Raw genomic sequence first — 21599 nt, forward strand, 5'->3', positions numbered from 1 at the left:
CCGGACTTGTTGGAAAGCATGGTTAGACCTTATCCTTGATCCTAAAGTCTTTTAGTAATTGCTATTTCTGTTTTATGCATGTATTTTCGGTAAACATCAATCATATTCAAATGCATATATTAATTCGAATTAAATCAATGGACGTTTATGCAAACAAAACGGAGAAAGTAAAACAAAAGTATCTTTTTGGAAATAAAATTGTATTGATTTTGAAAGAGGGCCTATAAACAGGCAATTTTGATACAAGGAGACAGAAATCCTAGTAAGAGGAAATAGTCAAGAAAGCAAAGAAAAAAACAGCTATGAGAAAAAGTCCTATTGATTTAAATTCTGCTACTGCTATTATGTCTTCGAGCATCTCATCCCTTGTTGTCGGATAGAAGTGATTGGCTTGCTCAGTCCCTTTGACTTTGGTGAGGCTGATCGAGAACGGGGCATAGTCATACGCTTTAATCCCTAATTTTTGCCTGGACTTCCTTTTCAGGTTTTCAGTCCACCAGGCTACCCTTTTTTGCCCAAGCCGCCTTTTCAGGCTTTCGACTTGCCGGGTGTACATTTTTACATGTTTATCCCTAATTTTTGCCCGAACCCTTTTGGTTCGTCGGGATGCCCTTACTTTTGCCTAGATACGTCGACCTAGCGGGTCTCTTTTATGCGTAGTATTTTTTAACTATGTCCGCGTTCACGGGATGCGGGAAATCTTCGCCATCCATTGTAGCAAGCATCATGGCTCCACCAGAGAATACCTTCTTAACTACAAATGGCCCTTCGTATGTGGGAGTCCATTTGCCTCTAGGATCACCTTGTGGTAGAATGATGCGCTTTATCACCAAGTCGCCAATTTGATACACCTGTCTCTTGACTTTTTTATTAAATGCCTGGGTCATGCGCTTCTGATATATCTGTCCATGACAAACAGCCGCAAGTCTCTTTTCATCAATCAAATTTATCTGATCGAGTCGAGTCTGAATCCATTCATCTTCATGTAAGCCTGCATCTTTCATAATTCTTAGAGAGGGAATCTGAACTTCCACTGGTAAAATGGCTTCCATTCCGTAGACTAAAGAGAAAGGAGTTGCCCCTGTCGAAGTGCGTACTGAAGTGCGATAACCATGAAGAGCAAATGGTAACATCTCATGCCAGTGTTTGTATGTTACTGTCATCTTTTGTATAATCTTCTTAATATTCTTATTAGCAGCTTCTACGGCACCATTCATCTTTGGCCGGTACAGAGAAGAGTTATGGTGTTTTATTTTGAACTGCGTGCAGAGTTCAGTAATCATCTTATTGTTCAAATTAGTACCATTATCAGTGATAACTCTTTCAGGGATGCCATACCGACAAATAAGACTATTCTTGATGAACCGTGCCACCACATTCTTGGTGACAGAAGCAAATGGGGCTGTCTCTACCCACTTCGTAAAGTAATCAATAGCAACAAGAATGAAACGATGTCCATTAGAAGCAGTAGGTTTAATCTCTCCAATCATATCAATGCCCCACATTGCAAAGGGTCAAGGGGCTGTCAACACGTTCAATGGAGCAGGAGGTACATGTACTTTGTCCGCATAGATCTGGCACTTGTGACAAGTTCTGGAGTGATGGTGGCAATCAGCTTCCATGGTAGACCAATAATACCCTGATCTCAGAATCTTCTTGGCCATCGTATGTCCACTAGAATGAGTCCCAAAAATACCGTCATGCATGTCTTCCATAATCTTTTCTGCTTCCTTTTTATCCACACAGCGAAGCAAAGTCGAATCATGATTACGTTTGTATAATACTCCATTACTCAAAAAGAATTTAGCGGAGAACTTCCTCAGAAATTTTCTGTCATTGATGGATGCCCCTTCAGGGTATTCCTGAGTTTCTAAATATCTTTTTACTTCGTGGAACCAAGGTTTCTCTTCTACTTCATCAGCATTAAGTTCATAACAATATGCTAGTTCATCTAATCGTTCAATGGTGATCATGGGAGCTTCATTGTCCCATCTGACTCTGAACATAGATGACATGGTAGCCAATGCGTCTGCCAACTGATTCTCTTCTCGTGGAATATGTTCGAATGTAATCTCTTCAAAGTATAGGATTAATGTCAACACCCGCTCTCGATAAGGGATGAGATTCGGATGTTTAGTGTCCCATTCTCCTTTGATCTGACTGATTACTAAGGCTGAGTCTCCGTACACACTCACAAACTTGATTCTCAGGTCTATAGCAGCTCTGAGTCCCAAAATACATGCTTCATACTCAGCCATATTATTGGTACAATCAAAACATAGTCTAGCAGTGAAAGGAGTATGGCAACCCTTGGGAGAAATAATTACAACACCAACACCATTGCCCAATGCATTAGAAGATCCATCAAAAACCATAGTCCATCGGGATCCCAGTTCGGGTCCTTCATCCGGTCCAGGTTCTTCATAATCAGTAACAAGCATAACATCCTCATCAGGGAACTCAAAATTCATAGATTGGTAATCATCAACTACTTGATGAGCCAAATGATCAGCTAACACGCTTCCTTTGATTGCTTTCTGGGTAGTATACTGGATATCATACTCTGTTAAAATCATCTGCCATCTTGCTATTCTTCCGGACAGAGTAGGTTTCTCAAATATATATTTGATAGGGTCCATCTTAGAAATCAATAAAGTGGTATGATTCAACATATACTGTCTTAGTCGGCGAGCAGCCCAAGCCAAAGCACAACAAGTTTTCTCAAGCAGTGAGTATCTTGTTTCACAGTCGGTAAACTTTTTGCTAAGGTAGTATATTGCATGCTCTTTTCGACCAGACTCGTCATGTTGCCCCAGCACACACCCCATTGAATTTTCTAACACGGTCAAATACATGATTAGAGGTCTTCCTTCAACTGGTGGCATCAGAATTGGAGGTTCTTGGAGATACTTCTTGATTTTGTCAAAAGCTTCTTGACATTCATCATTCCATATTATCTCTTGATTTTTCCTCAGTAATTTGAAGATGGGTTTGCAAGTAGCAGTCAAATGGGAGATAAATCGGGCAATGTAATTCAAGCGTCCCAAGAAACCTCTGACTTCTTTATCTGTACGGGGAACTGGCATTTCTTGAATAGCTCTCACCTTAGTCGGGTCGACCTCAATTCCTTTACCACTGACAATAAAGCCCAAGAGTTTACCGGATCTTACTCCAAAGGTGCATTTGTTCGGGTTCAATCTCAACTTGTATTTCTTCAACCTCTCAAATAGTTTGTATAAATGATCGAGATGTTCTTCTTCAGTATGAGATCTGGCTATCATGTCATCCACATATACCTCTATTTCATGATGGATCATATCATGGAACAAAACCACCATAGCACGCTGGTATGTTGCCCCTGCATTCTTTAAACCGAATGGCATTACTTTGTAACAGAAAGTGCCCCATTGCGTCACAAACGTAGTTTTCTCCATGTCTTCAGGTGCCATCTTAATCTGGTTATAACCTGAGAATCCATCCATGAATGAGAATACCTTGTGTTGAGCGGTGTTATCTACCAGAACATCAATATGTGGAAGTGGAAAGTCATCTTTGGGACTTGCTTTATTCAAATCTCTGTAATCTACACACATTCGCACCTTACCATCCTTCTTTGGCACTGGGACCACATTAGCAACCCATTGAGGATAAGAAGTAACAACTAGAAAACCTGCATTAAATTGTTTCATAGCCTCGGCTTTGATTTTCTCTGACATTTCAGGACGCATGCGACGAACCTTTTTCTTAACATGATGACAATCTTCCTTCATCGGCAAACGATGTACTACTATATCAGTATCCAGTCCTGGCATGTCTTCATAAGACCAAGCAAAAATCTCTGCATAGTCATGTAACATCTGAATCAATCTCTTTTTGACACTATTTTCCAAGCCTGCTCCTATTCTGACTTCTTTCTTGTCTACTTCAGTACCCAGGTTTACAATTTCAATTGATTCCTCATGCGGCTGAATAGTCCTTTCTTCTTGCAGTAATAGTCTGGCAAGCTCTCCAAGTACTTCGCGATCTTCCTCACTTCCATCCTCGGCTTGGTAGATCGGATTTTCAAAGCCATAATTAACAGTAGCAAAATTATTATCAATAGGATCCAGAGTGGATATGGATCTGCAATTTGTTACGTGAGTGTGTGTAAGAAAACATAGCTTATTTGAAAGATGACAGGAAAGATAAAGAGCGCAATATTTGAATGCAAAAGGTCCATTGATTTATTGAATGTGAATATGCTTGTGAAAATGATAAAACCCTTGAAAAAATTAGCTATTGTGCCCCGGGTATAGACACAATGCCTTAAGAAGTTCAATTGTTCGTAATAAAAACTACAAAATTTGAAACACTAAAATAAGCAATAACAATTACTCCTGACTAAAGGAAATCGGGATAGTGTCTTCAGCCTTCCAATTATTGAGTCCGTCACCAATTGTTGGGAAAATCCAGCCATCCAAGTCGCAATCGCTATCAGCATCTTCTACATCATTAATCTGATCTTTGACTATCTTTTCAGAGCTAAACCCCAGGCCAAATTTATCAGACTTGTACAATACATCGATCAGTTGACCCCAACCAGTATGACCACCATCTTCAACCACGGCTTGAGCATCTTTCAGAGAAATCATAGCAGGAGGAGCACGAATAACCTTGGGCACACGGGAAGTTGGCTTAAGGACAAGACTGGTTGGAGGAACTACTTCAAATGACTGAGAAGGAGTCTCAAAGAATTCACCATCCATCTCGACGTATCTGAAGGTATGCACACTACTGACAATATACTCTTCTTCTCCACACACAGTGACAATCTTGCCCTCTATTGGATACCTCATCTTTTGATGGAGAGACGAAGCTACAACACTTGCCCCATGGATCCAAGGGCGTCCCAGCAAGCAGGAATAGGCAGGACGAATGTTCATTACGTAATAGGTAGTGTTGAAGACTTGAGGTCCTATCTTGATAGGGAGAAGCACTTCACCATGGACAACACTCTTCGCACCATCGTAAGCACGCACCACAATGTCACTAGGTTTCAGTTCAATGCTTTTACAGTCAAGCTTATCGAGCACAACTTTCGGTAGCATATTCAAAGAAGAGCCATTGTCGATCAACACATGAGACAAGGTGATCCCCTTACACTCAATGGAGATATGCAGAGCTTTATTGTGATTCTTTCCTACTGGTGTCAGGTCAGCATCAGAAAAGCCTATGCCATTATCAACAGCCAAGTTAGCAACATAATTTTCTAACTGATCGACAAATGTCTCCTGAGGTACACGAGAGATCTTCAAGAACTTTATCAATGCATTGGCATGAGATTCAGAAGATAACAACAAGGATAACATCGAAATTTTAGACGAAGTATGCCCCAGCTGTTCTACCACATCAAAATCACTCTTACAGATGATTTTCAGCATTTCTTCCATTTCCTGCTTGGCAACATCTTCGGTAGTAACTTCGACTGGTGTCTTTGACTGAGAAGGGTTGATTACTGGTCCCTTTCCTTGAGTTTCAGGGGTGGGAGGTGAGATTTCTGGAGAGAAGATCCTTCCACTTCGAGTAATTTTACTAGTCCCAACAATGTCAACGTCATTAGGATTAATAGAATTATCATCTTGCTTTATGCCGTGGATGTAAACATCACCTCCATAATTCCACGAAATGGCTTTGCTTGAGAAATACGGTACTGGGCCAGGTGCAGTAATAATTAGGGGAGCTACCTTGGGCTCAGCAGTAATCTTCGCAGGCACTCTAGTAGCGGTAATCTTCACTGGAACTTTGGACCTAGCAATCACAAATATTTCTTCAATAGGGTTTTCCACCTTAGGAATCTTTTCAAAGAGAATTGTACGATCATCCATCAGCCGTTGAATACCATTCCTCAACTTCAAGCAATCATTGGGTCGGAGTATACAGAGATCGCAATTTTCAGCACAACCTGGAAATGAACCAGCTTGCAATAAATTCTTCTTGATGATCAGGAGAGGAGATGCTAAGTCAGCTACATTAGTAATGTGAGAATTGTCATCCACAGCATTAACCGTCTTGTCATGATTAGGCATAGGAGCAGTGATGACATTAGGAGTCTCCGGAGGATCAAATTCAATTTCTCCAGCGTCGATCATATCCTGAATCTTATTCTTCAACAACCAACAATCTTTTGTATCATGCCCAGGGCTATCGGAGTGATATGCACACCTGGCATTGGGATTATAACGAGGAGAAGTAGTGTTGGGATTTGCAGGAGGATCTCTGAGGGTAATTAAATTTGCTTTTAGCATACCCTGCAATGCTTGTGCTAACGTCATATTGATCTTGGTAAACTGCCTTCTTGGCCTGTCTTGTCTGTGTTGGAAGTTTTGAGATGGCGGTGTTGCAATCGTAACTGCTCCAACAGTATGGTCACGATTTTTCTTGTTATGACCCCTTTGACCATACACAACATTCGATTCATTCTTCCCCTGATAGGACTTTTTGGTGTTTGCAGAGGTAGCCGCCTGTATCTTTCCACTTCGAATGCCGCTTTCGACACGTTCACCCGTCAATATAAGTTCAGTGAAACCCGATGAGGAACTTCCCAATAAATGGCTGTAGAATGGGCCAGTCAGTGTACCCATGAACATGTACACTAATTCTCGATCAGTCATAGGGGGTTTGACTCTGCCAGCCAAGTCTCTCCATTTTTGAGCATATTCTTTGAAGCTTTCTTTAGAGCCCATAATCATATTCTGCAGCTGTAGCCGAGTAGGCGCTAATTCAGAATTATACTGGTAGTGCTTGTAGAAAGCTGTCGCTAAATCAGTCCAGGTGCGGATGTTAGAGCTCTCGAGCTGATAATACCACTCTAACTGTGTGCCAGACAGACTCTCTTGGAAGAAATGGATCCATAGCTTCCTATCAGTGGTATACGGCTGGATCTTTCTCACATAAGCTCTCAGATGCATCTGAGGACAAGACGCACCATCATACTTAGTGAAAGTGGGGACCTTGAATTTGCGAGGAATGACCACATCAGAGACCAGACCTAAGCTTTCGAAATCCAGACCGGGCGCCTTCTGACCCTCCACATCTAGCATACGTTCTTCCAACAACTTATACTTATCATCTTTCGGAGAGTACTGTTCATTTTCATAATTTTCATAGTCGTCCTCAGGGTTGAAGGGATCAACATTCTCATCTTCCGAATCATTTTCTGTCTCATCTTCTTTATCCTTAGGAATTCCAATCTTGACTCCTGGAGCCTGTCCTTTAAGCCTTCTTCCCGGGTTAATGTAACTCACAGATTTCTTGTCTTTCTTCTTCTCGAGCAATAGAGTCTTCAGTTCCTCCTGCCCCTTAGATAAGTTCAAGATCATCTCCTGGAATTGAGCATTCTGAGCCTAGAGATCCTTGACAGTTTGTTCGAGGGCCATTTTTCTGTTTGAGAGGAAGACCGTGAGAACATTGATCCTTTAGAGTACCTGTTATGCAATGTTATGTTATGCTATGCAATGTATGAAATGTTTTCAAGGACTTTTGGAATTTAACTTTGCGTAAACCACCAAAAAGGGGAACTTTTATTAATAATTTCTTTAATCAATGTTCATTACAAGAAAAAACGAAAGCTCAAGTCTCCCAGGGACGACTTCTTTTTGGGCGGAGATATGCATTGAGACTTCGTTCCTCATTAAGCTGGCTGGTGAGCTCTAATACTTTCTTCCTTTCAGCACAGAACTGAGCTTCAAAAGTATCCCTTTCCTCTTAACTGGATCCAAGATTTCTTCAATTCTTCAACATTGGTAGGCATATCTGGATAAGGAATGATCTGAGGGGTACCTCCTTCAACTTTTGGTTCAACCATCAGAGGTCCGATTGCAAGATATGGCATGATAAGCTCACGAGCTCTGGCGCGTACCCATCTGAGATAAGGTTCCATAGGAATAAAGTTTTTCTGTCCTAAAGTACTTCTTTTCACCATGCCCCAAGCTCGTACAAACCTTTGACGGAGACCTTGAGAATCGTTGTCATAGTCAAACACAGTGCCTTGGATAATTATTTCATGTGGACCATCTCTTCGAGCATAACTGTAGCACCTCAAATTTGCACCCATCAATTTGTACATTCATTTCATATTAGGTCATAGTATAACATAGGCCATTGCATAACATTGCACTGTCCATTTGCCCAAGTGCAAGCCCACTGACAAAGTAGGTCAAGCTGGTCAGGAGAATCAGTCAAACAAGCAAGCATGTGCTATTTTCATTGGGACAAAGCCCTAGGATTGATTTATCAAGTTCATATGGTCCAAGGATCATTTTAAAGTGGTTTGGCCAAAGATTGGAAGATCAAAGCTCATCAGTCAAGCTGAATTTCAGCTGGAACCATAGAGAGTCAACTGTGGTCAACTGTGCCTGATTTTATGGATTGGAAGGTGTGAGATGGTTTGAAAGGCCTCATTCATGTCCATATAAGTCTCATTTGACCTATCAAAGACCAAGGTTGAAGATTTGGAGGTCAGACAAGAAGTTTCCTAAAATAGCAGGTGACCTGTAATTTCAACTGCCCAAAATGGAAACTTTTTCTCCCCAAAATTACTTCATCATACAAGCTTCAAATGGAATTTTGTCCAACATGAAAGTTGAAGGTCTTGATCTCACCATTCCAAAAAGTCCAAGAACTTGAAGTTCCCATGTGTGGTTAGCAAGATATGGTCCAGTCATTTTCCAAAAATGCCTAAATTCAAAGTGGCATAACTTTCACATGGAATGGCCAAATTGGTTGATCTTTCTTTGAGCAAACCATATTTCACATGTACTTTCATGATGCATCATCATATTTCATCAAAAATAATCATGGCAAAAAGTCATTTTTCAAGTGGATTATTTGAAAATTGGTGGGAAAAATGGTGAAATTTCAAATTACATGGATTTTGCACTTAAAACTCATTCCAACACATCACAAATGACATTTTGGACTTGCATGAACTGATATTGCACTGTTACATTGACTGGTTTTGTAAAGGGCATTTTGGCCAAAACTCATGAAAATGCATTTTGCTTAATCACTTCCAATTTGCCTAAACTTGATTAGCACTTGGATTAGCATGAGGTATAAAGGTTCTAATCATAACAGAAACTCCGGGGGCACTAATCATTTTTTCAGATCCAATCCAAAAACTCTCCAATTCTCTCAAAAATTTCACAATTCTCATTCACTTTTTTTCATCAAATTCTTCAATAATTCTCCATTGTTTTGGCAATTTCTTGGTGATTTCTTCATGTGCAGGTGATTATGTGATTCTGTTTTTGGAGATTGAAGCAAAATTCGTGCAAGAACACCAACTGTCCAAGCATCACTCATCAATGGCAATTGGCGAATCTTCATGATCCAAGCATCGTCGAGCTGAAAGTTCTTCACCAATCATCTTCTTGAGCAACATTCTCCATCTGTTTTCGCCATTGGAGCCTTGAGGAGCTCGATTTCGCAACTGTTGCTTCATAAGGTCAGAATTCAAACCTTTCGATTCTTGAAATTAACATGTGGTTTAGGTAGATCTTGCAACGTAGAACACACTGCAACTTGAATCATGCGTTTTCGTTAAGAATTGAATGAGATATGTAGATCTGAACTTTTGATGATAAACTTTCTTTTGCTCGATCTGGTTAGCATGAGTAGATTTAGGATGAATGCTTGTTATTTCGATGTTCTACATGATGAGACGTTTCTATTGGTATACTGCTTGCATGATTTTGTGAAAATTTGTTCGTAAGTGTGTGTTGTGTTCACTGTTCCGTCGTCTTTTTCGCGAAGAAATCGCGCATTCGCCTAGTGAGTGATCCGTTCGCCTAGCGAATGCTGAAGAAGATGAGTGCTCGCCTAGCGAAGCTTCCGGTTCGCTTAGCGAAGGTCTCCAGTAGGCGCCAGATTCAAATTTTTCGCTGGATTTACAAGTTTGCCACTGGCACCAATTATTTCATTTTTTTCATGTTTCATGTCATTTTGATGCTTGATCTCTAGAAATTCATAACTCACTCATTTTTCATCCAATTTTGGTGAGATTTTTTTCATAATACTCCTGGTTATGTGTAGAATTTAATCATGATTTTTGTGGAATTTTTGCATGTGTAGAAAATTAAAATGCCGGAGGTTTGATTGTATGTGTCATTTTGTACATGTTTTGCCAAAACCTTCATGAAATAGTGATGCTTGCAAATAAATGAATGAAATTTTTTGTGCTTATTCTTGACACATTCCTGGAGATTTTCATGTATCATTTGTGATTTTTGGATCCCTGGATTTGTAGATATGATTTTCTCTTTTTGAGTGTGACAATATGTGTCACACTATGCCATGCTGAGTTCATGAATTAATTTACCATGCTTCCATTAGGCCTATGGCTCTGATTTTTTGCATGAGATGACATGTATATGTTAACTTTCAACATGATTTTTTGTGGATTTATTTGGTCCATTTTCTAATTGATTTGGATTTTTGATTGCTGTTTAGCATCTTTGGGTTGTTTCTTGTGTAACAAACTTTACATGTGTTGTTGAATGCTCATACCATATCATATGAATTTGAAATTTGATGGAGTGATTCATGACATGTTTAGGTGTAGTTTGGCTTTGGTCCCATCCATTTCTTAATTGTTTTCACTGTTTGGCATGTGATTGAAGTTGATGCTCATTTTGCTACCATGTGTTGACTTGTTTGGGTTTCTGCTGACTTTATGATTTTCATTGACCTACTTCCTGTTGTCCAAATGGCATGAAAATTGATATGTAGCTCATTGAATGTGTCCTGATTATGCTGGAATTTTTCTGGAATTTATGGAGCTGTTTAGGTATTTGTTTGAGTGATGTCATTCTGTTTGCTCCTATATGACTCATAATTGCCTAGCTTGATCTAATTTGTGCATGAAATTAATTTGGTGTATAGTTTAGACATGAGACCAATTGGATTCTCTTTGTATTTGATTAATCTTGGTTTTGATCATGTTTCACTTGCTGTTTTAACTTTTTTCCTTCTTTTTGACCCTAGGCTTGTCCTAGTGGTCTTGTATCTCACATTTGAGTTTGACTTTGACTTTTCAGGTTAAGAAGTTAATACCTTAAGGAGGTGAATTCATATTTGATTGAGATATCATTTGAAAATTGTATACTAACTTGTTTTGTCTTGTAGGATGTTTGGCCTTTGAGTTGACTTGCACTTTGGTGCATTGGCTTGTGTTTGTCTATGTATAGCTAATTGTAAACCATTTGCTGTTTAGTTGTGTGATTAGTATACTGATGATATTTGATTGATTTCAGGTACATTAGTTGCTAATATTACTTTGTTTTGCTTGATAAGCAATATGCACTGAGGTATAACATTCTTGTCTCCATGTAGTCTGGAAGACCTGGCCTGTTACTTGGCCAGGCAACTGTCTGAAGTCCCCCTTTCGGGGCAATGTTTGTGATTGTTTAACTTTTGTGCCAAGCAGGTAAAGACCTCTATGAGGCAATTGGTGGATCATAGAGATATGAAATCTATCTCCCACTATTCTGTTGATTCGTCCCTCTGCTCACACTACTTGTGTTTGATGCATTGGGACATAAACCCAAGATCTTGTACAATGTACAGTTGTGTCAGAGTCTCGAGTGTAGAAGGGTTCCTCCTTTCTGGACCCACACTCCTTTGTCTTAAGCTCTCCCTGACCAGGGATAAGAGCTGTGAAGTCTTATCTTCACTCTCCTTTCATCAGCTTCACCTTAGCCCCTCAATGGCAAGGTTAAGAGCAAAACTCACCCTGTACAGTTGGCTTGCCTTTGCAGCCTTACCCTTTGTTTGAGCCTCACTTGTGTGCATATAGTGTGTGCTGTTTGTGATTGATTTACTATTGCTTGTGAATAGGATAGGCTGGCTCCCTGTACCAGTTAGCTAGAAACCTTGACTTAGGGACAATCTCGCATGATAACAGCTAGGCTCGAGTCGTAGTCTCCCTAGTTGTGTTTCCCTCTGTCATCTGGTTAGGCTAGTCCTGTGTCCCTTCGTAGGGGAACTACGTCGCCCTGATCCTCATACCAGATGAGGTACGTAGGCAGGAGATGAGCAGATCTCTCCGGGCGCCCGTGTCTTTGTTTTGTCTTGTGTGTTTTTGGTTCGGATGCTGATGTAAGTCCAGTAATTGGCATTCAGACTCCACGTTTGCCTTTGCCTGTGTTTGTTTGTGTGTGTGTCAGCCGAGCTACGAATGCTCTGATTCTCCTTCGTCCAAAGGAGATACGTATGCATAGGATGCGACATCCTAGCGAGCATGTGTCGTTTCCCCAGTCTGAACTACTTTGACTCTGATGTCTATGCTTGATAGACTAAGTAGGCCCAGGATACGATGTCCTGCCGAGTCAGTCTTGTTTGTTTTCTTGTGTCTCTTCCAGCCTGTGTAGATGTTTGAGCAGTGTTTTAGCAACCATTTTCCTTCCTATTGTGCGTGGATCCCGTCGAGTACGACGGATGCGTAGGGGTGCTAATACCTTCCCTTCGCATAACCGACTCCCGATCCCATTCTCTTTGGTCGCGAGACCATGTCTTTTTCCAGGTTTACTCTGAGCGTTTCCTTTCCCTCTTTTGGGATAAATAACGCACGGTGGCGGCTCTGTTGTTCTTGTTTTCCCGCCGGTTTTTCGCGTAATGCGACAATAACCAAACTGACGTAGGGCTAAAGCAGGATTATAAGTAATACCTCCTCTTATCCCCAGGAGTGGTACGTTAGAGAATTCTCCACAACGGTCAATGATGATAACATTTTCTTTGGGTTGGGGACACCAATGGATGTCTGAATGGGAGAGCGACATTATCCTTTGAGACCATTTCAAATTTTGCTCTTTCTTCAAGACTGATTGAGGAAGGTGCGAAATAAACCACCTAGATAATAAAGGTACGCAGCACATGAGAGTCCCTTGCCTTTTCATAGTACGAGTGTGAAGGGAATGCAAAATGTCTCCAAGCAAGGTGGGCACAGGGTTATGAGTGAGAAATATCTTAACAGCATTCATGTCTATGAATTGATCCGGATTAGGAAATAGTACCAAACCATAAATTAGTAATGCTAGAACATCTTCTAAAGCGTGGACACTCATAGCTTTTAGGAATTCTCGGGCCTTATTTATCAGAAATCTGGCAAGTAAACCCTTAACTTCACTTCTTGTTACCCAATTAGTTTCAATGTCGGGCTTTGTCATGTGTAAAGCCGCGGCAACCTCTTCAGACCTCAGAATCTTTTCTAAACCACTGAAAGGTGTTTGATCAAGGATAGGTATCCCAAGCAACCTGGAAAATTCTTCTAATGTGGGTACCAACTGATAATCTGGGAAGGTGAAGCAATGATGTTAAGGATCGAAGAAATGGAATAGAACTCTCATCATATCTTCCTTGAAACCGGTGGTAACTAAATTGAGGAGATAACCATGTTTCTTGATGAACTGAGCATGATCGGGAAGTTCTGACACTAAATCCTTGAGTTGAGGAGAGGTCGCTACAAAATTGATCCGGATGGTCTTCCTGGAAGCCATAGCCCTACAAAACAGAGCAAAGTTAAATCCCTAAGTCCTCAAAATGGTTAGTACAATGCCATGATGTCATGATGTTATGATGTTATGATGTCAAGTAAGTAACAAGTACAAACAAGTCACACCACAATCATTCCTAGGTTTTAAGGCTTGCATGAGTTCCATAGGTAAGTACCCTCCCCACTGAAGTTTGGTTGGTTCAACCTGTCCTAGAATAGTAACCGGGTTCTAGAAGGATCTCAAATCATTGACCTTTCCTTAAGTCCACTTCAGTGCAACACCAAGCGGTTGACCAAAATTTCCCTAAAGTCCAATCTCAAAGAGTGTAGTATCGAGTATCAACCAACCCCAGTCGGAACCGAAGTCAGTTATCTCACTACTTTCTAATGGCTAGGATGAGTCAATTAGGGTTCTAAAGGTCTGGTTAATGCTTTGATGACACCACGCAGACGCCAAATTTTTCCTCAAGTAAACATGAGGAACATCAGGACATCCAAAGTGTCACATTAACCGTAGCCATCATTTTAACCATTCCAGTATACGCCGGACAGTCGCGATGATCTCTTGCTACTTACCTAAGGTACACTAGATCAGGGTGTAGGATCTTTCACTCAAGCATAGAATACCCAAACAATCCCTTAAAAGTAAATCAGACAAAGAAACAATTCGAAAACATAAGTGATCTTATCTTTAAGGTAACCTCTCTTTTTAAGATTCCCCAGCAGAGTCACCAGTTCTGTGATACGGTGAACTGACTTTATGTTTTTTCTTTGAAAAGCAATGTTACGGATAGCAAGAGTCGCCACCGACTTTTCTTTTATCCAATAAGGAAAGGCGAAAAAGAACAGGAAAGACCTTGATTAGATTTTGAGTTCGGGAGGTACATTATACAAAGGGAAGGTGTTAGCACCCTTTGTATGCAAGGTTATCCATGGGCTCTTAATTGCTTAACTCACTTATGTTTTCCTTGTTTGAGAAAGTGTTTGAGAAATGTGGTGTGTTTAGAAAATATTTTGAAAGGAGAGTTTAACTTTGTAATGATTCTTGTACGAATGTATACAAAGTGTTCATCTCGTTTGATTTTGAAAGATGTTTAGAAAAATATAACTCGACGATGATTCTGTTGCGAATGTATACCAAGTGGTGATTTTCTAAAAGATGTTTTGAAAAGTGTGAGGTGGGAAAAGTATTTTAAGTTGTGAGCAAGCATTTAAGAGTTATACCTAACCAAGGTCTTTATAGGTATTTCCTATCCTTAGGAGGGTAAAACTGTCCTTACTATTGAGAAGTAAGTAGTCTTATCCTTTGGATGTAGAGGGACATCGTGGGGTCGTCGATTGGTCATTGAAGGCAACATTTGTAAGGATACCTTAGCATTCGAAGGGACGATCATCATTTAATCGTAGGCTACAACGAAGGGTCATCGAGGGACAAAGTCATATATTCGAAGGCAACGTTCGAAGGACAAGGTCATATATTCGAAGGCAACGTTCGAGGGACTATGATTTATCTTGTGGGGACATTGACCTTTTAATCGAAGGGACTATGACTTATCTGTTTAGGGATGATGATGATTTAATCGAAAGGGTCTTTGCTAAGGGTATCCCCACATTCGCGGGACATGACCGTAATATCGTAAGGCAATAAACAGAGGGGTAAGATCACGTATTCGAAAGCAATGTAATTAGCCAAGTAAACAGAATAAATCTCCACACTGGTATCCCACAAATAAAGTGGAATACCGAGCCATCTCTTCAAGAATCGTGGGAGCCCTTACGAAAACTCAGCAAACATGTTAGAATAACGGGATGGGGTGCGATCAAGAGTTGCACCGAACAAAAGAATCATAGCAATAATAGTGTCAGGCAAACAGCGTGTAAACGCAATAGAAAACATATCAAACAAATATAAAACAGATCAGAATGCAAACAGGAAAAAAAAACAACTACTGTCATGTTCGCTACTGCCTCGCCTAGCGAGGGCCTGGCGAACCCTCGCTACAGGTTCGCTTAGCGAGGTGCTAGCGAATGACTGTGGGTTCTGGGTTCTCCTTTGATACTGGTGCGATTTCGGAAACCCCAAACCCTATGGCATCCATTACAGAAATTACATGATCGAATATTCAAATTATCGTTTTACATATTTATGCACATCTAAACCCACATGCAAAACCTAACGATATTCGCCTTTCCAAATTCAACCATAATGCCTCATACATTTAGAAATTTCAAATTGGGAGCATAGAGTAGTGGGGATAGGGCAAACCTGACTGGAGGGATCGAACGAAGTTGAGTTACACCCTTGGGTTTGCAGAGCAATCTTAGGGTTTATGCCTGATAGGGTTGACGGAGGTAACCTTTGTGCCGATGAGTTCTCTGAATTAGCTTCTAGGGTTTTTCCCGTTGGTTTTCTGCCCCCTTTTTCAAATGAAGTTCTGGAATTTATAGTTGATTTTTGTGGCTGGGTGGGTTCAGACTGAAGGCAATCCAGGCCCAAAATTTTTGTATATCCGCAAGCTTCGCTAGGCGAGTGAGCTAGCGAAGGGTTCGCTAGGCGAACACTCAGCGAGTGTTCCAGCGAATGCTCCCAGACTTGGATAAAAGCATAGCTAGTACTTACTCGCTAGGCGAGCAGCTAGCGAGCAGGTAGCGAGCATTCCAGTAGCAAGATCAACAAGGTTCGCTGGAGCGAAGGAGGAAGCGTGGGCTTCGCCTGGCGAAGGTTTTGCTAGCCTAGCGAGCATGACAATTCAGGTCATCTTCTGGATTTGGTAGCCTGTGCGCTGGATCTCTGTTCCTTTGAGATTTTTGAAAATGAATAGACCCCATTTGAATGTTGAAAGTATAAAAATTAACAGGCAAATTTTGGGGTATGACACCTTGAAAAATACGATCCTTCGTGAAGCGCATCGCACGCTCGCTGAAAAAATGTGTTCGAATAGAGTCGCCACCGAACTTTATTTATTCCAATGAAGGAATAGGAAAATATAGATAAAACCTTTGAAAAGAACATGGTTGTCGCAACCATATTTGGGTTCGGGAGTCGATTACGCAAGGGGAAGATATTAGAACCCCTCACGTCCGTTGTACTAAACGGGAACCTTTTAGTTAAACTTACAATTTGAATGTTAGCTTATGTTAATTATTTTCTTCAAGTTATTAAAAGAGAAAAGAGAAAAATAAATGGGTCGCGAAAAGTTTTTTTTATTAATGTGCCTGACAAGATTGCGGGGCTTACTCCTTCGTATCTCCGGATGTAATAGAGAACTCAAGGCATACGTAGTTCTGGGTAGAAAATATTTGTTTGTTGGTCGATTTTAGCGAAAGCTATTTTGTCGCAATCGACAGAAAATATTGTTTTACCAAAACCAGGTGAGGAGTGGGCGTGTGCATCACATTGAATGGATTTCTTTATATCAACATTCATGGGAAAATATCACTTACCTCAACTCAACGGTTATGGGTGAAGCATTGCTTTGCATCATCTCGAGACAAAATACCTTTCATTTATGAAAAGGTTTTGAAAATCAATCGCATGGCGGCGAGAACAAGATGTTTGATTGGTTGAGTATTTTAGGTGAATGGAAAATGTTTGGTGAGAATGAGACATAATCCTCGGGATCAATCATTCGGGGTTCCACCGAAATGCTAGACTCCAATGGTCCTTTTTCATTCGGAGTTTTAAGAAAATTTATTTAATAGACAATGAACACTTGATAAGAACAAGACGCGTGCCTTAGAATCAATTGTTCAAGGGTAACATTAGAATGCTAGACCCTAATGGTCCTTTGTAATCCAAGTTTATTAATTATTTTATGAGCTAAAGAAAGAATGAACGGCTAGACCAAAACGCGTGCCTCGGGACCGATCATTTGAGGGTTCTACTAGAATGCTAGATTCCAACAATCCTCTTCTTTCGTGTTTGTTTAGAAAAAAGTTTTAATATTACGTTAATTTGGTTTGGAGAATGGTTTGGGCTTTATTTGATTAAAATTGTGGTGAAATGTTAGTGAAATTGAATTGAAATTGCACAAAATATTAGTATGATTATTTACATATGTGATATGAACATTTGAAAGAGATTATCTAATCAAGTGACTAAACAAATCGAAATCGAATAAATAAATAATCAAATAATTTATTTTAGTAATTAGAAAAGAAAATAATTAAGTAATTAAAATTTAATCAACTAAATAATTAATTAATTAATTATTAAAGATGAAAAACATCATGGGCCTAAAGCCCAAATCCACAACTTAAACCTAACTGATAGAAAATAAAATGAAAATAAATAATATTAATAAAAATAAAAATAAAATAATAATAAAAATAAATATTTAAAAAAATGAAGAAAAATAAATAAATAAAGATATGCAATATGCAAGGGAGCGTTGCATTCTTCAACAAGGCAACCCACTCCTTTTTCAAAATTCAAAAAAACATCCACTCATGAATCACCACGTGGCGACGAAAGAAAAATAGAAAAAAAAAACAAAACCCAATTTTTCCTCTTTCTTGTTCGCCTCTCACATACAAAGCAAGAAAACCCCTCTTTTGCTGTGAAAAAACAAACACCATAATAAAGGATATACTCACTTACTTTTTCCTAAAAAATACAGCAAATCAAACAACATAAATCGCAGGTTCTCTTAGATCCGGAAATGAAACTAATAGATAACAAAACGTTAAAAAAAGAGCGAAAGGGTGATATATCGAATAAAAAACGATGACAAAGGAAACCAGGTTATCACGGCGAATGCATGTGGTGGAGCAGACTTTTTTGTAGTGGTTGTAGTTGTGTGATGTAGTGAGATGAGTTTCACGAAAGGGTGTTTTGTGGATGTACAACAAATATGATGGAATGTTGGTTGTGGCGGGGAATGGTTGGGTTGCGATGAAGTTGATGGTGATGATTGTGAGGTGGTTCTTGGCCGCGATTTGGGTGGTGGTCGATGAAGTAGAGGGGTTGTGGTGTGGAATAAGGAGTATGTTATGGAGTTACAATGGTGGTATGGTTTTGTTTAACGTTGAAGATGAAGGAAGTGAGGAATGGTTGGTTTCGTGAATGGTAGAGGTCACGCGTTTCGTTGGGTTTAATGGTAGATCCATGGAGGTTTGTGGTTTTTTATGTTTTGTAGGTTTAGTGAGGTTAGTGTTGTGAGTGTAACTTCGTTTAGATGTATTTTGTATGATGTCAAAACTAGGATACTTTAGCGTTAATGTATATTGGACGGTATCCTCTGATTCTCTATGTACATCTTAGAATTATAAAGCATAAAAGAATTTGAAAACAACTTGGAAAATGCCTCATGCATAAAAAATGCATGAAAAATAAGTTTTCATCAAAAGTGCATGAAAAATAAGTTTTTGTGAAAAATGCATGAAAAATAAGTTTTTGTGAAAAAATTGCGTTATAGGTTGATACATGTTGTCTATAGGTTGACACATGCTGTCTACAGGTTGACGCATATTGTCTGCAGGTTGACCTATAGAAACATTTTTACTACTATAGGTCGACACATGCATTCTATAAATCGACGTGTATGTTAGATTATTAAAGCCTGTAGCTTTTGTTTCATGTGCTGACTCCTCAGGTCGACACAAAGGAATCACATAATTGTTACAGGTCGACGCATGTTGTTTACAGGTCGACGCATAGATCTTATAGGTTGACCTATACGATAATTTTTTAAAAAAATTCATATTTTCTCCAAGTTATTTGCATTTGCTTTTTCCCTAAATCACTCATGCATATAAATACTTCATACATGCATCATTCTCTAGTAAGGTTTCTAGAGTGAGTAAAATCTACATGAATCCAGGATTACAAAGTATCTCATCATCTTCAATTTAATCTATAATCATTTTTTGATTTAGTGTCATCTAGATTAGGATTGATAACGTCCAATTAGGTTTGTTGTAACAAGAATATTGGGTTGTGATCTTTGAGGGATTCAAATAAGAAAATCGAGGTGGGGGCTTCCTTCAATATCTTTAGGGTTTGAAGGTTTTGGACAAGATTGTTAAATTCGGATCTAACTGTGTGAAAGCCTTGAGACTAGGTGTGTCGGCAAGGGAGTAACGTGAAATGGTAGATCGTATTGACAAATCTTAGGTTCAACAAATGTGCGTTTGGGATTAATTCAGATGGGTGAAAGCCTTGAGACAAGGAGGTCGTGCAAGGAATTAGCAACAACATGTGAATTGAAGCGACATTGTTGGTGACTTGATCAATCTTTGATCAAGGGTTTTGGAGGTGCTAGAGTCAAGAACAAACTTAGGGTTTGTGGGATTTGATTTCTCATCTCTTGTATCCATACATTTGAAAAGTAAGATTTATTATATTAATATCTCAATTTGAATTCGAATTGAGGGCAGACGCATCCATAGCAAGGCCGATTAGGGAATTGCCTAAACAAATCTCTCTCTCTCTCTCTCTCTCTCTCTCTCTCTCTCTCTCTCTCTCTCTCTCTCTCTCTCTCTCTCTCTCTCTCTCTCTCTCTCTCTCTCTCTCTCTCTCTCTCTCTCTCTCTATATATATATATATATATATATATATATATATATATATATATATATATATATATATATATATATATATATATATATATATATATATATATATATATATATATATATATATATATATAATTTTTTTTTTTGATTTGTAAATTGTCGATTGTTTTGGTCACCAGATCAATATAGTTTTGATCATAATTTTGATTATTTTTTAAATCTTGTGTTTATTATATTGATCATTAACCATTTGGTTGTGATTGGATTTCTTAGAACAACAAACACCATATAAAATTTCAAACTTTGTTTTTTGCACACCAAGTGTTCGACAAATTGTTTGACTTAGTTTTTTTTGTGAATAGCGTTGGAGATATACTTTTACTATTGTAGAGTATTCAATTAGTTGTGCTTAATAGTTGTTCATCGAATTGTGAATTATTATCGTTGTATTGGTACTATTACGCATATTCGGGATTTTTAATAGAAGGTTCGGTTAGACGATTTTAAATCCGGGGAATATTTGAAACTTGCTTCCGTGCCAAAAAAAATTCTAAATCAAAGTTTCAAATAGTTTTTTAACTTGGGATCTATTCACCCTGCTCTAGGTTTAGGTCTATCGTCTAACATGTGAGTTTTATGTTGATATGAGTTGAGATGATGATATAAACATTTTATTGTAGTTTGGGATGGTTGAAGAAGAAAGGAAATACTTGTGCAGGTTGTTGTGTTCATGGTGATGTAGAATAAAAATGTGTGAGTATGAATATAAAGGTAAATGTCTTGGTGGTTTAGTGCGGAAGAGTTATTGTAATAATGATGATTGAGGGAGAGGGAGAGAGGAAGGTTTTCGTTGGTGTTGGCTCAATGTGATGATGGAATAGTACACTGCAGTACAAGTTTTTGTGTGCTTTCAGAAAGAAGTCTAGCAAGGTCATATATAAGAAAAACATGATGATGGTTGAGGAAAAAATAAAGAGATTCAACAAGAGAAAATTCTTTTTTCATAAAGTTTGTGAGGGAGAGAGTATAGGTTAGGGTGGTTTTGAGAAGGGGTGAAGAAGATGAGAAACAATATTGTGCTTCTTTTTAAGTTATGGTGAGGGAGATATGTCGGTATTAGAGATGAGAGGATTTATGCATGAGGTTGAGTTAATGAAGAGGATAATAGTAGGGAGAAGGAGGGCGAAGGCATGAAGTTAGCAAGAAGTATATTGAAAAGGTGAGTTTTATGTTGGTCATAGTGGAGAAGAACGTGAACCTCAACGGTGCAGCTTTCTTTAAAAAATTGGTTTTTCTTTGAATGAAATGAAAACAGAGAGAGAAATATTAAAAGGAGCGACGTTTGGTCTGTGTCCATTGGCCTTCTTCCATGCAATGCATTATATATGTCGTTCCTGGGGTTACATGTTTTTTCTTAATGTCAACATTGGCCTTGTTATTTATTTTAAAGGCAAAAATAGTTAGAAAATAATATTTCAAATATAATTAAAAATAATTCAAATAGTCAAAGTAAAGTTAAAATAAGATTATAGAAAATTCTAATTAGTTATTACGA

Source organism: Lathyrus oleraceus, chromosome 2, assembly GCF_024323335.1.
Source record: "Lathyrus oleraceus cultivar Zhongwan6 chromosome 2, CAAS_Psat_ZW6_1.0, whole genome shotgun sequence".
Lineage (NCBI taxonomy): Eukaryota > Viridiplantae > Streptophyta > Magnoliopsida > Fabales > Fabaceae > Lathyrus > Lathyrus oleraceus.